We start from the raw sequence: 11,969 nt of genomic DNA on the forward strand, positions 1-11,969 counted from the left end.
TTGCAATTAGATAGGTAAGACATATCTCAAGGTCACACAACTGGTAAATGGTACACTTGGCATTTTAAATTTCTTTCACTAAAAATATGCATGTTTCAAGTTAAATGCTATTAAATTATAGCGGTGTGATATTCTGGCAAGGTGTCCTGGGCTTTACGTCCCCACTGTTTTTTGCACACCTCCCTAATTCTCCCAGTGGGTACTCATATCTTGGTTTGAGAGGTCAAGACCTGAAAGCAAATGCAGAGCCAGACTCCACATTCTAGCAGGATAAGAATCAAAGGAACTGCAGAAGGGAGACGTAGAGAGGGGGCTGGCAGGTCAGTGACAGGCCATGGGCAGACAGATATGAGACCTCAGTAAGTTGTGAAGACAGATATTCACAGGGCAAGAGATAGGGGATGTAGGGGAGGGGGAGGAAGAAGATTCATGGAGAGTCACAGCAAAGTATTTTCCCTGTCAAAAAATTTCTTTGACCTGCTGATTTAGGCTGTAAAAAATAAATCTTCAATCAAGAAAAGGAAGGTTCTGTCCAAGGACGAATCAAGGCGGCATGTCTGCTTATCTCTCAAAATTAATTTGAAACACACACATACACACACACATGCACACACCCCCTAGAGGACTGAGCAGAATGGAAGACCTTTTATATTCTCTCATCATCTGCGTTAGGTGGGAGGCAATGACTGAAGACTCAGACGATCTGGGTTCTGGCTTCAATGAAATGAGAGACAGCATGAAGCAGATGCAGCAGGGCAGGAGAAATCTTGCAGCTCTTATTTCCTCTGCGGCTTTGTCTTCTTAACCTATATTTATTATTACTATTATAATAAATAGAAATATATACTTATATGCATGTATTTGTTAAGCTTTTATGCCTTGAGCAAAGTTCCAAACATGTTATATGTCTTACCTAATTTAATCTTCACACTAACTCAGTGAGGTGGATACTATCATTAAGACTCACTTTTCATGTAAAAACCTAAAAAGAAAAGTCTCTGGTCAAAGTATGCCTTCAGTTAAAGGCAGGCAAGAATAAATTACACAGGAATTAGGTTCAAAGACTAAAGTTACATGCCAAGTTTTGTCATATCCTAGCTTTGGAATCCTATGTAACACTACTTAGGCTTTCCAAATATGTCCCAATTCCATCCATTTGTCTCCATCTCCATTGCTAATACCTTTCATCTAAATCATTGTTACACATTGCAATACCCTCCTATTTGATCATTCCCCACCAGCTCCATTTACTTTGCCCTCTCTCCAATCCATTTTCCAAACTGTTCTCAGAGTGATCATAGATGGAGAGATATATGTCAAAGATGGCTTAAATGTGTTGCTTGCTCAATAAGAAGGTTGGGAGTGCTATTAACTGAGGTAGGGCCACAGAACATTTTAGGGAGAAGGGTAGCTAGAACTTAGGCATAGTGAGTTTGAGGTAAGATATGATCTGTATCATCATAATATTCTACTTCCTGTATCTGTGCCCACTTTTTTGGGTTCTTGTGATTTAAATGAGAACATATACATGGCATGATGGAATATAATACATATTTAAGATGCTATTACTAAGACTATATTTGTTCTCTTGCACTACACAGAGTTAATGGGAGATTTTGCAGGAAATACATGCTGAGTGCCTGAAGCCCTTAAGAGAACAACTGCCTTTAATATATCAATTAAGATCAACAAATACATGAACAGACAGGCTCTTGCTATCTTACGAGTCCATCTTCTCTTTCTTGGCTTGCATTAAAAGAAGATGGTCTTTTTTCACTCAATTTATCTCTACATATACAAATGCTGTGGATTAATTCAGGGTGCGTGAGGTGCTAATTCCGAAGAGCATATGAGAAATACAGATACTAACGTGTTCTGCATCTTAATCCTACTTTTAAAGGAGAATTCAAGGCTCAGGAATACAGCAAAAGAAAATTTGGGTCCAAGCAGGAATCCACAAGGCTAGTCACAGAAATCTGGAACCATTACAAGAGAATTTCTAGAGAACAAAAGTCAATTATTTTGAAATAGACCAGACAATGCTAAATAGACCAGACAGTGCTATCAATGACCAGACAATACTATCAATGACTATCAACAGACTTCAATGAATTGCCCCTAGACCAACTTAGCATTTGACTTATTCTCTGTCACATTAAATAAATATTTTGTTTTTAGATTTCCATCTCCTCCACTGAATTAAAATAATAATATTTAAGCCCATTTATTGACTGGCTACTTTGGGTCAACCACTGACCTAGAAAAGTTACATGTATATGCTCATTCCATTCTCATAACACCTCTGTTCAGTGGACATAGTTATTCCATTTCACAGATACAGAGAAGGTAAAGTCATTTGTTCAAAGCTAGTTAGATATTTTGTCTAATAAATTGGATTCAAGTATCATTTTTTGAAATCTTAACATGTTTCATGCGTCCAATTATATAGCCAACAGGAATCTATCACATTCATAGTTCAACTTTCTTCCCAAAATATTCCTCTTTATTAGATGAAGAACATAAAAACCAGAAAAGATGAATTTTATGTGAAAACACATGTTCGTGCTAGAGTTGGACTTAAAACTCAGTCTCTTTGGGTCATTCAGATTATTTCTCCAGACTATGCCCTTCCTCCCAGCATAGCTGCAAGCCCAGGGATTTGGGGAGTTACCATTTAACACATATCTGCTCCTCGGCTTACAATTTCCATTTCCTTTCTAATAATGCGAGGAATTCCATAGGAAGTGGCAATTTCTTCAAGACCTGAGATCACAGCATGCAACTAATTATAGAAATAAATAACTAGTGACTGGAACCATCTGTCTTTCCTTTGGCAAACACCTTGCTTTCATGTGAAATTAGTGCCACCTGCAACCTGCAGGCCCCTCAGAGACAAAGGGGCTGCCCCCGCCTCATTCAGAGGTTGACTGCTTTGCCACTCCCAACCCATAGCCACAACTCTACAGGCTGTCACGCATCCCTAGAGAGGAACAACTAATAAAGCCAGTAGCATTCCTGAGCTCTTTTCATAGCTGAAGGAGGGGAGAGCCAGGGCAGGGCTCCACATCTGTGCCTGGTGGTGCTACTGTGGGCAGTGTGGCTGGGCAGGGCAGTAACTCTAAGGTCTTCCCGAGTCAAGGGCAACAGGGTACTTCATCTTACACTGTTCATTGCTTGTGGTGGGGCCACTTATACCACTCTGGTAGCAATGTGGAATTTTAATACAATTTCAGAAAATGCCCCGGTTATATGTGTTCACTTTAGAAACATTAATTCTGGTTCAACTCCCAGCCTTCTATTTGTGTGATCCTGGATAAATCACTGTGCTGCTTTGAGTCTGTTTTCTCACATGAAAACTGGGAGAAATAATAGAACCTACCTGTTAGGTCTGTTATGAGAATAATATGAGATATAATACATGGAAATGTTTAGTATAGCATGTAGGAAGCACTAAATATACTGTGGCTTCCATTCATCAGAAGTGAAAGGTCTAGTTATAATAGAATATAGAGCCTATTAGTTTGGTTTCCAAAGACCCTAAGAAACCTACAAGTTTCTTAAAAGTACCTGAAAAAATTTGTACATATGATGATGTTTTGGGAGATGTAAATAACTCATAACTTGAATCAGAATCTCAACGTTGTCCTCTGACATTTCACTCCAATTTAGGGATGGAAGGGATAGAAGGATTGGAGGATTCTCCCCTGGTTGTTCAATTAAGTTTTCTCTTGCTGTGGAAATTTCACACTCAAAGGTAGTCGATGTCTCTTAGAGATCAGGAAGCAGGAGTTGGAAGCAGGAGTTGGAAGTAGGCTTAATTCCGCCCTTCCCTATCTACATCACCAAAGAACAAAAAGCAAGATAGCTTAGCATGTCTCTAAGCACTTCATTTCACATTGATGCTTTGTTAATTTTATCCAACTTGCCCTGCATGACTTACCTAGTGTTAGGAACAATATTGTTTGTGAACCCTCTGGCATCTATTATTACATGAATACAGCAGAAATCTATTATTATATGAACACAATTTCAGTTATTGCTTTCTTGACAGAGAGCAGGAACTGAGTAAATAATTCCACCAGTTACAGCTATATAACATCTAGCAGGTTACAAAATGATTTCAAATGCATTATTGGATCTCATCTTCAATCAATAAGTTACTCCAGACAAAAAAGTGTTTATTCCCATTTTATAAATAACATAATTGAGGCTCAGTGAAGAGAAGAAAACTGTTAGTATTAAATATTATTTTTTAAAGAGAATTCTCCTACCATCCAATATCCATAGACCTGTAAATTTATCCACTATTTTTTTTTTCTTTCTTCTCTTTTTGGAGGCAGGAAAATTCAGAAAATGCCTTCAGGTGCCTTGATATTTGAATCCTCTCTCCTGATCCCCTCATTACTAACTGCATTCATGATCAGCCTAGCTTTAACATTTCTGTTGTCTCAGAGACTGAATCCCCCATCTTCCAACACTACATAATTGTTGCTAAACTTCTATCTCAGCAAATACAAAGTATCAGACGTGTGTGTGTGCATGTGTGTATGTATGTGTGTATATATGTTCTGATATGAGTGTGTATACATACACACACTCTATATAGATATATTCTACTGAGTTTTAAAAAAAGTTAGTGTTATCTGGCATCCAGAACTCTAGGAATGTGAAAATAGGCTTCAGAATGTCAACATACTCTTGTGACTCAGACATTTGAGAACAGCAACATGACATTATATTATTCACTAGTACAAAGAAAACTCTTCTGGAAAGCTAAGAAGTGGACATTGACAGGGAAAAGAAGGCCTGGATGGTACAAATTGTATGGATGGACCAAGAAAATAATAATAAACATGGAGAAGTACAAACTTTGCTTATATCAATATTCAGTTTGTCCAAAACACATTCTTAATGTTATACAGATCAATTACCTTGAGAATCAATACACCTTAAACTTAAACTTTTTATCATATATATACATGTATATATACGAATATATATATGAACCCATTAGTAGAAATACTATTTTCATATTACCAAAATTCAGACTACTACCCAAGGCATTAGAAGAATCTCTTCATCCTTGGCCAGGCGCGGTGGTTCAGGCCTGTATTCCCAGCACTTTGGGAGACCTAGGCAGGCAGATCACGAGGTCAGGAGATCGAGACCACCCTGGCTAACATGGTGAAACCCCATCTCTACTAAAAATACAAAAAAATTAGCTGAGCGTGCTGGCAGGTGCCTGTAGTCCCAGCTACTTGGGAGGCCGAGGCGGGAGAATAGTGTGAACCTGGGACGCAGAGCTTGCAGTGAGCCACTGCACCCCAGCCTAGGCAACAGAGCAAGACTCCATCTCAAAACAAAAAGAAGAAGAAGAAGAAGAAGAAGAAGAAGAAGAAGAAGAAGAAGAAGAAGAAGAAGAAGAAGAAGAAGAAGAAGAAGAAGGAGAAGGAGAAGGAGAAGGAGAAGGAGAAGGAGAAGGAGAAGGAGGAGGAGGAGGAGGAGGAGGAGGAGGAGGAGGAGGAGGAGGAGAATCTCTTCATCCATCTAGTGCTTCATTCATTCATTCATTCACCTAATATTTATTGAGCATTGACTATATAGCACAATTGGTTAAAATCTTGAAAGCAGGCTAGAGGAGAAATATGAGAAAATCAACAGATACAATACAGTGGTAAGCACTATGACAGAAGCAGGGACTGATTGTTAACAGAAGGTAAAAGTAAAAGGAAGATGTATAAATCCAGCTGGAGGCTGTAGGAAAAGCCTTGAAAGGGGAGTATTGAAATGAGTCTTAAAGGACGAGTTTATGTTGACCAGCAATAGACTGAGGAAATGGAGAGAAAACGGACACTGCAGATAGAGACAGCAGCCCATACACAGGCAACAGAGATTTGAGAAATCCTCCTTGCTCTCAATTGCCTTTGATTTAACCAACTTTACACCCACAACTCCATGCCCTGGTTCATCCTCATCCTAACTAACATTAGGTGTTTTGTCTTCAGTGATATCTATCCAGCTATTTCTCAGGTTAAAAAATCCCTTCTTCACAGAAAGTCATTTTTATAAACCACATTAACTCCAGAGTGGTTCTGTACATTTTAAAATATTCATATGCCATGCAAAAAATATCACCACAGGGTTCAACACAGAATGTACTCAATGCAGTAAACATGTGAATGAGGCCTCAAAAGCATTTTAAAAGCATCACTTTTAAAATGATGCTTACTCTCATTTCTATAGAATCACATGCTTGGGGTTAAGAAAGAACTGCCTGCATTAAACATGTTTTTAAGCTGCATTTACAAAATATAGGCGATTTCAGAAACACCTATTTTTAGGTTCTACCTATATCTTTCTTGCTTAATCAGAATGAGTACAAACCATTCTCTGTGATTTTTGCTTTTTTTTTTTTTTTTCTGAAAATCATTGATTTTCCATATTGCATTCTCTGTTTGTCTCCAACTCTCTTGCCCAACTGCCAGAAGCTCAGAGGTGCCCTGGTGAAGGAAAGTCTTTTTCTTTTTGCTTAGTTGTTTTATCCTCCCACTCCCAGGCTCAGCATAGAGAAATGGGGCCTCAAATCAATTTAAAAATCAGTATGAATTATTTGCCTTTGACTTTTTAGTGGAAGCTCAAAAACATTTTAGGATTTTAGAGTGATAATTAGACCTATCACTTTTAGACAAATGCCACGTAATTTGTCCATTCCTGCAGCAAATCTTGCTCCTGAAAAGGAGGGCAAATATTTAAGAATGAAATGAGACTGACATTCACATGAATTAAAAAACAACTGGTTTAAAATTTTAAAATGATTTCCCTGGTTCTTGCTCATTAGTCAATATTGCAGAGAGTCCCATGTCAAAATTTTGACCAGTCCCTTAATCTCAAAGACATACTTTTTCTCCCTCTTCATTATTAATGCTAATTTATATGAACCTTGAGGTAAGCAATCACTAGTGCTCCTATCACACAAATTCTACCCCTGGGAATCATAAGCCTGAAACAGTATGGTTATCTCCCCTTTCACCTGAGCGAAGTGGAAAATGGCTTTCAGCAGGAAACTGTGAGTCCAAAGAGGCATTCTTGGAAAATGATAAAGACAGAAGGGAAGAACCTCTCAGCCAAAGTAGTAATCAGATAACTTTTTTAAAAATCACAATATAGACAGTACTTGTAAAATGTCATTCCCTTTTAGATGAAGTTACTCAGTGAACCAACACAAAAAGACAAGCAATAAAATGTCAGACAAAGCATGAAACAGAAATTGTTTCTCCTTATACATTTCATTTCTAAACTATGGCAGAAGTAGTCTATCTCAGACTGTAACCCAGAATTTCATGTGGCTGGATTTGTGCCACATGACAAATATTGCAATAGTTGAAATGAGATTATTGGCTAAATTCTCGCAAGATTCACTGCTACATCATTTGAAAACTCATCTTTTGTTTTAATGTTTTGATAGTAATGATGGCAGCAACAGCAACAAAAATCCCGTAATAATAAAAGTACTCATCATATACTATATGCGTTTTTATTAAATATGTATCATATATAACAATTGTTACTATACCATATTAATTGATAACACATTAACTTAACAATTGTTTATATTAAGGATCAGCACGAGTTACGAATGTTTTTTATATTTTATATAATTACATTTTTAAAAAAAAAGAATGTCATAGAGACTATCTTGCCCACAAAGCCAAATGTATTTACTATTTAGTCCTTTACAGAAAGTGCTTGTCAAACCTTGGTTTGTATTAATATTCACGTAGCATTTACCAGATACCAGGCTGTTACATAATAAAGAATTTTGCTGGCCTTTGTCCTTGGTTTCTAGGAGAGAGCCTCTAAACCCTTGGAATTTATTCATGGTGGGTTCCTCAGACCACTTTGAATATGTGCTACTGAGAGGTGACAATGTGCTACCAGCGCTCGCTCTGGGCGCCTTCTCAGCCTCAGTGTCCATGGCACTTGAGGAGCACTTCAGTCCCCCATGGCATATCCCCTAACCTAGTGGTGACTTAGGGAACTTTTATGTCTAGCTAAAGGATTGTAAATGCACCAATCAGTACTCTGTATCTAGCTCAAGGTTTGTAAATACACCAATCCATACTCTGTATCTAGCTAACCTAGTGGAGACTTGGAGAACTTTTCAGTCTAGTATGCTGTGTCTAGCTAAACGATTGTAAATGCACCAATCAGCACCCTGTCAAGACGGTCCAATCAGCTCTCTGTAAAATGGACCCATCAGCAGGATGTGGGTGGGGCCAGATAAGGGAATAAAAGCAGGCTGCGGGAGTAGCGAGCGGCAAGCCGGTTGGGTTCGCCTCTGCAACGTGGAAGGGTTGTTGTTTTCGCTTTTTTGCGGTAAATCTTGCTGCATCTCACTGTTTGGGTCCACTCCAACTTTAAGAGCTGTAACATTCTCCGTGAAGGTCTGCAGCTTCACTCCTGAAGTCAACCAGACCACGAACCCACCAGAAGGAAGAAACTACGGACACATCTGAACATCTGAAGGAACAAACTCCCTACTACCGTCTTTAAGAACTGTAACACTCACCGCTTCAAGTCCGGGTCTTCATTCTTGAAGTCAGCGAGACCAAGAACCACCAATACCGGAAACACTATCAAGGTGACTTATGGTGAGTCCCAAGATAGGTTTAGGATGGGGGCTGGCCATGCCAGAAAGATCAACCCTGTGATTACGTAAATTTGAGTGAGCTCCCTGATTGGTGCTCCACATTGCTATGCGGGGGGGTGATGGACTCTGAGGACAAAGAAGCTTTGTGTTTGGGCTCTCGAAGACCTCACCCTATATATGTTTTCATTTGGCTGGTTCTGACCTGTGGTACTTTATGATAAAATCATAATCATAACCATAGAGCTTCCTGAGTTCTATGAGTTCTTCTATCTAATTATCAATCCTGAAGGGGTAATGAGAATTCTAAATTTATGGCCAGCTGGTCAGAAACATGGGTAGCTGGCAATCCCCGAGCTTATGGCTGATGCCCAAAGTAAGGGCAGTCTTATGGAGGACTGCCCTTAACCTGTAAAATCTGTATTAACTCTTGTTCCTTTGTTTTAGAATTGTGTCGCACGAGCATTCGGCCATTTTTTTTTTCTAAAATTTTAACAAATATTCTCAAGTATGCAAAGTAGGTGCTATTTTATCCGTATTTACAAATAAACTGAAGATCAGAGAGATTGAGCATTTGTCCCCAGTCCACACAGCAAATAGCGGAGCCAGGATTCAAATCCAGAGAGTCTGGCATCTGAGGCCAGCTGAGACCCTCACTACCATGTTACTAAATTATGATCCCGCTACGTTTCATTCCAGCGGGTAGAAGGACGGTTATAAAACTCCAGCTGAATACTCTGAGATTCAAAATCCTGTGTCGCCGTCACTGTTCTCTTTGTCTTGGACTTGAAGCACAGTGCTGATCTGAGCCTTGGATTAGCTGCTTAGACTTTCTATGCATTGTGTGCCACAGCTCTGCTGGCTGGATCCTTGGATTGTTTCATGTTTTCTAAACACCAAGACAGAGTTGTCCAATAGGAAACTAATGCGTTTTGAATCAAGGCGCTGCCACCCCTTAGCAACAGATATATTACCTGTTAATCCCAAGCCTTCATTTTCTCATGCATAAAAGAAAAACGTGAGTTAACTAAATGAATAAAAATGCAGTATTCTCATTGTGGCAGAACTGGGGTTAAAAATATTTTGACACTTGAAATTGAGGGACCTACTGCAGCTTCCAGGCATGCAGCCTCTCTTTGGATCCACCAATTTGCATGGAAGCTGTGGGTCCCCTGAAATGTTTACAAATACAACCAATGGGCGTGGGGGAAGGTATACACTGGAAACAGGCAAACCATAAGGAGGAACTATGGATCTTCGGAGAGAAAAAATTCCTCAGGGAAGAAAGAATTTTGAAAGAGAAACCAGATTGGGTAACAGAATCTGAAAGTGGGTGGAGAGCTGCGATTTTGCCAAGAGGGTAGTGACTCTTAGTTAAACCTGCCCTTGCCAAGGCATGCTGTTACCATGTGAGCCCACCAGGAAGGAAAGGGCTGTGCCTGTCAAATAAGAGATGTTGTATTAACTACAACTCCCTTGCCACTGTACAACTTTGCTGTGCGGTCTTCTCTACCCGAAAACAACACAGAGGAAAGATGGTGGTTCCCTTCTCCCTTCACAGCAAGGTGAGAGTTTGAAAGCATCGAAGGCCTGTGAAATCAGAATTTACACTTTAGTAAAATGAGGGCTGCAAGCTCAGTGAACAGCTTGGTTTCCAATAACCATAGCCGGACTTCAGTGGGGAACTGGTAACTTTATATAAGATAATTTACAGGGCTTAGGGGAGGGAGAGTCCAGTGGTTTCACATAGTTATATCTGGTTATATTTTGGTTGCATGACTTGGCACATCATAAATACTTAATCTTTTAAAAAATTTATTACTTTTTTTCCCCTCCTTGCTTCTTACCTTTTTTTCTTTCCTTTCTAGATAATTCCCTGGCATATTCTTGCCATCTAGGATCTGAAGGTCTGCCCTGAGACAAAGTCCCCTGCCTGGCTCTTTTTTTATTCTGATAGCCCTTCTAGCTGCTGCCTGCTTGCCTGCCTGCCTGCCTACTTCTGCAACTAATTCCTGTTCCTTCCTTTGCTGCCTCTTTTTGCTATGACAATGTAACAAGAAGCCTTCTTGAGGCAAGTTTCAGGTGGGCATTACAAAAACATCTTGTTAACTTCCATCCCCGCCCCACACTTTGTCCTGCTCAGCAGCTGAGCTTCTTCCTAGCTGGAGTTATGGCCCAGAACGGACTCAATGTAAGCCTACCCGGGCCTGAGTCTGTCCCACAATGGGCCTTATATTTCACAATTCCTTCAAGTCTTGCCCTACCCTACTCTCAGCCATTCTGTACTCCAAATTCTTTTTTATCTGCCACTCTGTAGGCCTGCCCTGCCTCATAGCCTGTAGCCACACATGAGTACTGAGTACTAGAAATGTAATGAGTTCAAATGGAGATGTGCTGTCAGCTCAAAAGATGTACTGGATTTCGAAGATTTACAACAAATAAAATAATGTAAAATGCCTCATTAACAAATTTGTGTTGATTTCATGTTCAAATAATATTTTAGATGCATTATGTTAAATAAAATATAACTAAATTATTTTTTCTTTTTATTTAAGAAATGTGGTTTATGAAAATTTAAAGTTACATGTTTAAGAAAATTTAAAGTTACATATGCAGCGTGCATGTGTGGCTTGCATTATGTTTCTTTGAAGAATGCTGTTTGGCAGTCTCTTTAAAAATCATAATATGGCCCCTCTACTCCTCTGATTAAACTCTTTCATGGGATCCCCAGAACAGGACTCAAATTCCCTAATGTGACCAGATGACTTTCCTGATCTGGGCCCTATTTGGTTCTCCACCTCCCACTATTCTCCTGCCCCATTGAATTACATATGTGATGCCATATGAATAGGCCCTGCTTCTCCTCACCTCTAGACCTGTGCTCATGCCAATTTCTCCATCTGGAAAGTCCTTCCTCCTGGTAGTTCAGCCTTAAATTGTATGTCACAATTTAAATGTCAGTACACTTGAGTTTATGTGCCCCTCATGTGCCTTCCTAGCATTCAGTGCTTGCTCTTCTCATAGCCCTCACCACAGAGCATTTAACCCCTCTCTGCCCACTCTATTATCAGTGCTGAGCAGGGGCTCTAGCTTGTTCACTTATACATACCTAATGCCTAGATGAGTACTTGGCACATAGTAATTACATCAGTTTTGAACCACAACATACACATTTTTGAAAATAATAAATGCATCAAACAATTCTTATTCCTTTAAATCAATAGGGCATATCTTACATGATCAATTCATCAATGAGAGGGTGAGAGACATAAGTAGGATTGCTCTGAGGACTAACTCTGGAGAATCAGATTGCTGGGAAATA

At 39.4% G+C, this 11,969-nt stretch overlaps 1 long non-coding RNA gene across 1 annotated transcript in view; it reads left to right on the top strand.

The window, feature by feature from the left end:
- Nucleotides 1-11,085, top strand: part of LOC135967546 (uncharacterized) — a 38,583-nt gene extending 27,498 nt beyond the window's left edge. Inside the window, exons 2-3 of the long non-coding RNA XR_010581721.1 lie at nt 8,445-8,651; nt 10,516-11,085. This is a non-coding gene — a long non-coding RNA (uncharacterized lncRNA). The remainder of the gene's footprint in view (nt 1-8,444; nt 8,652-10,515) is intronic.
- The last annotated feature ends 884 nt before the right edge of the window (nt 11,086-11,969 follow it).

This window comes from Macaca fascicularis, chromosome 15 (genome assembly GCF_037993035.2).
Source record: "Macaca fascicularis isolate 582-1 chromosome 15, T2T-MFA8v1.1".
Classification (NCBI taxonomy): Eukaryota; Metazoa; Chordata; class Mammalia; order Primates; family Cercopithecidae; genus Macaca; species Macaca fascicularis.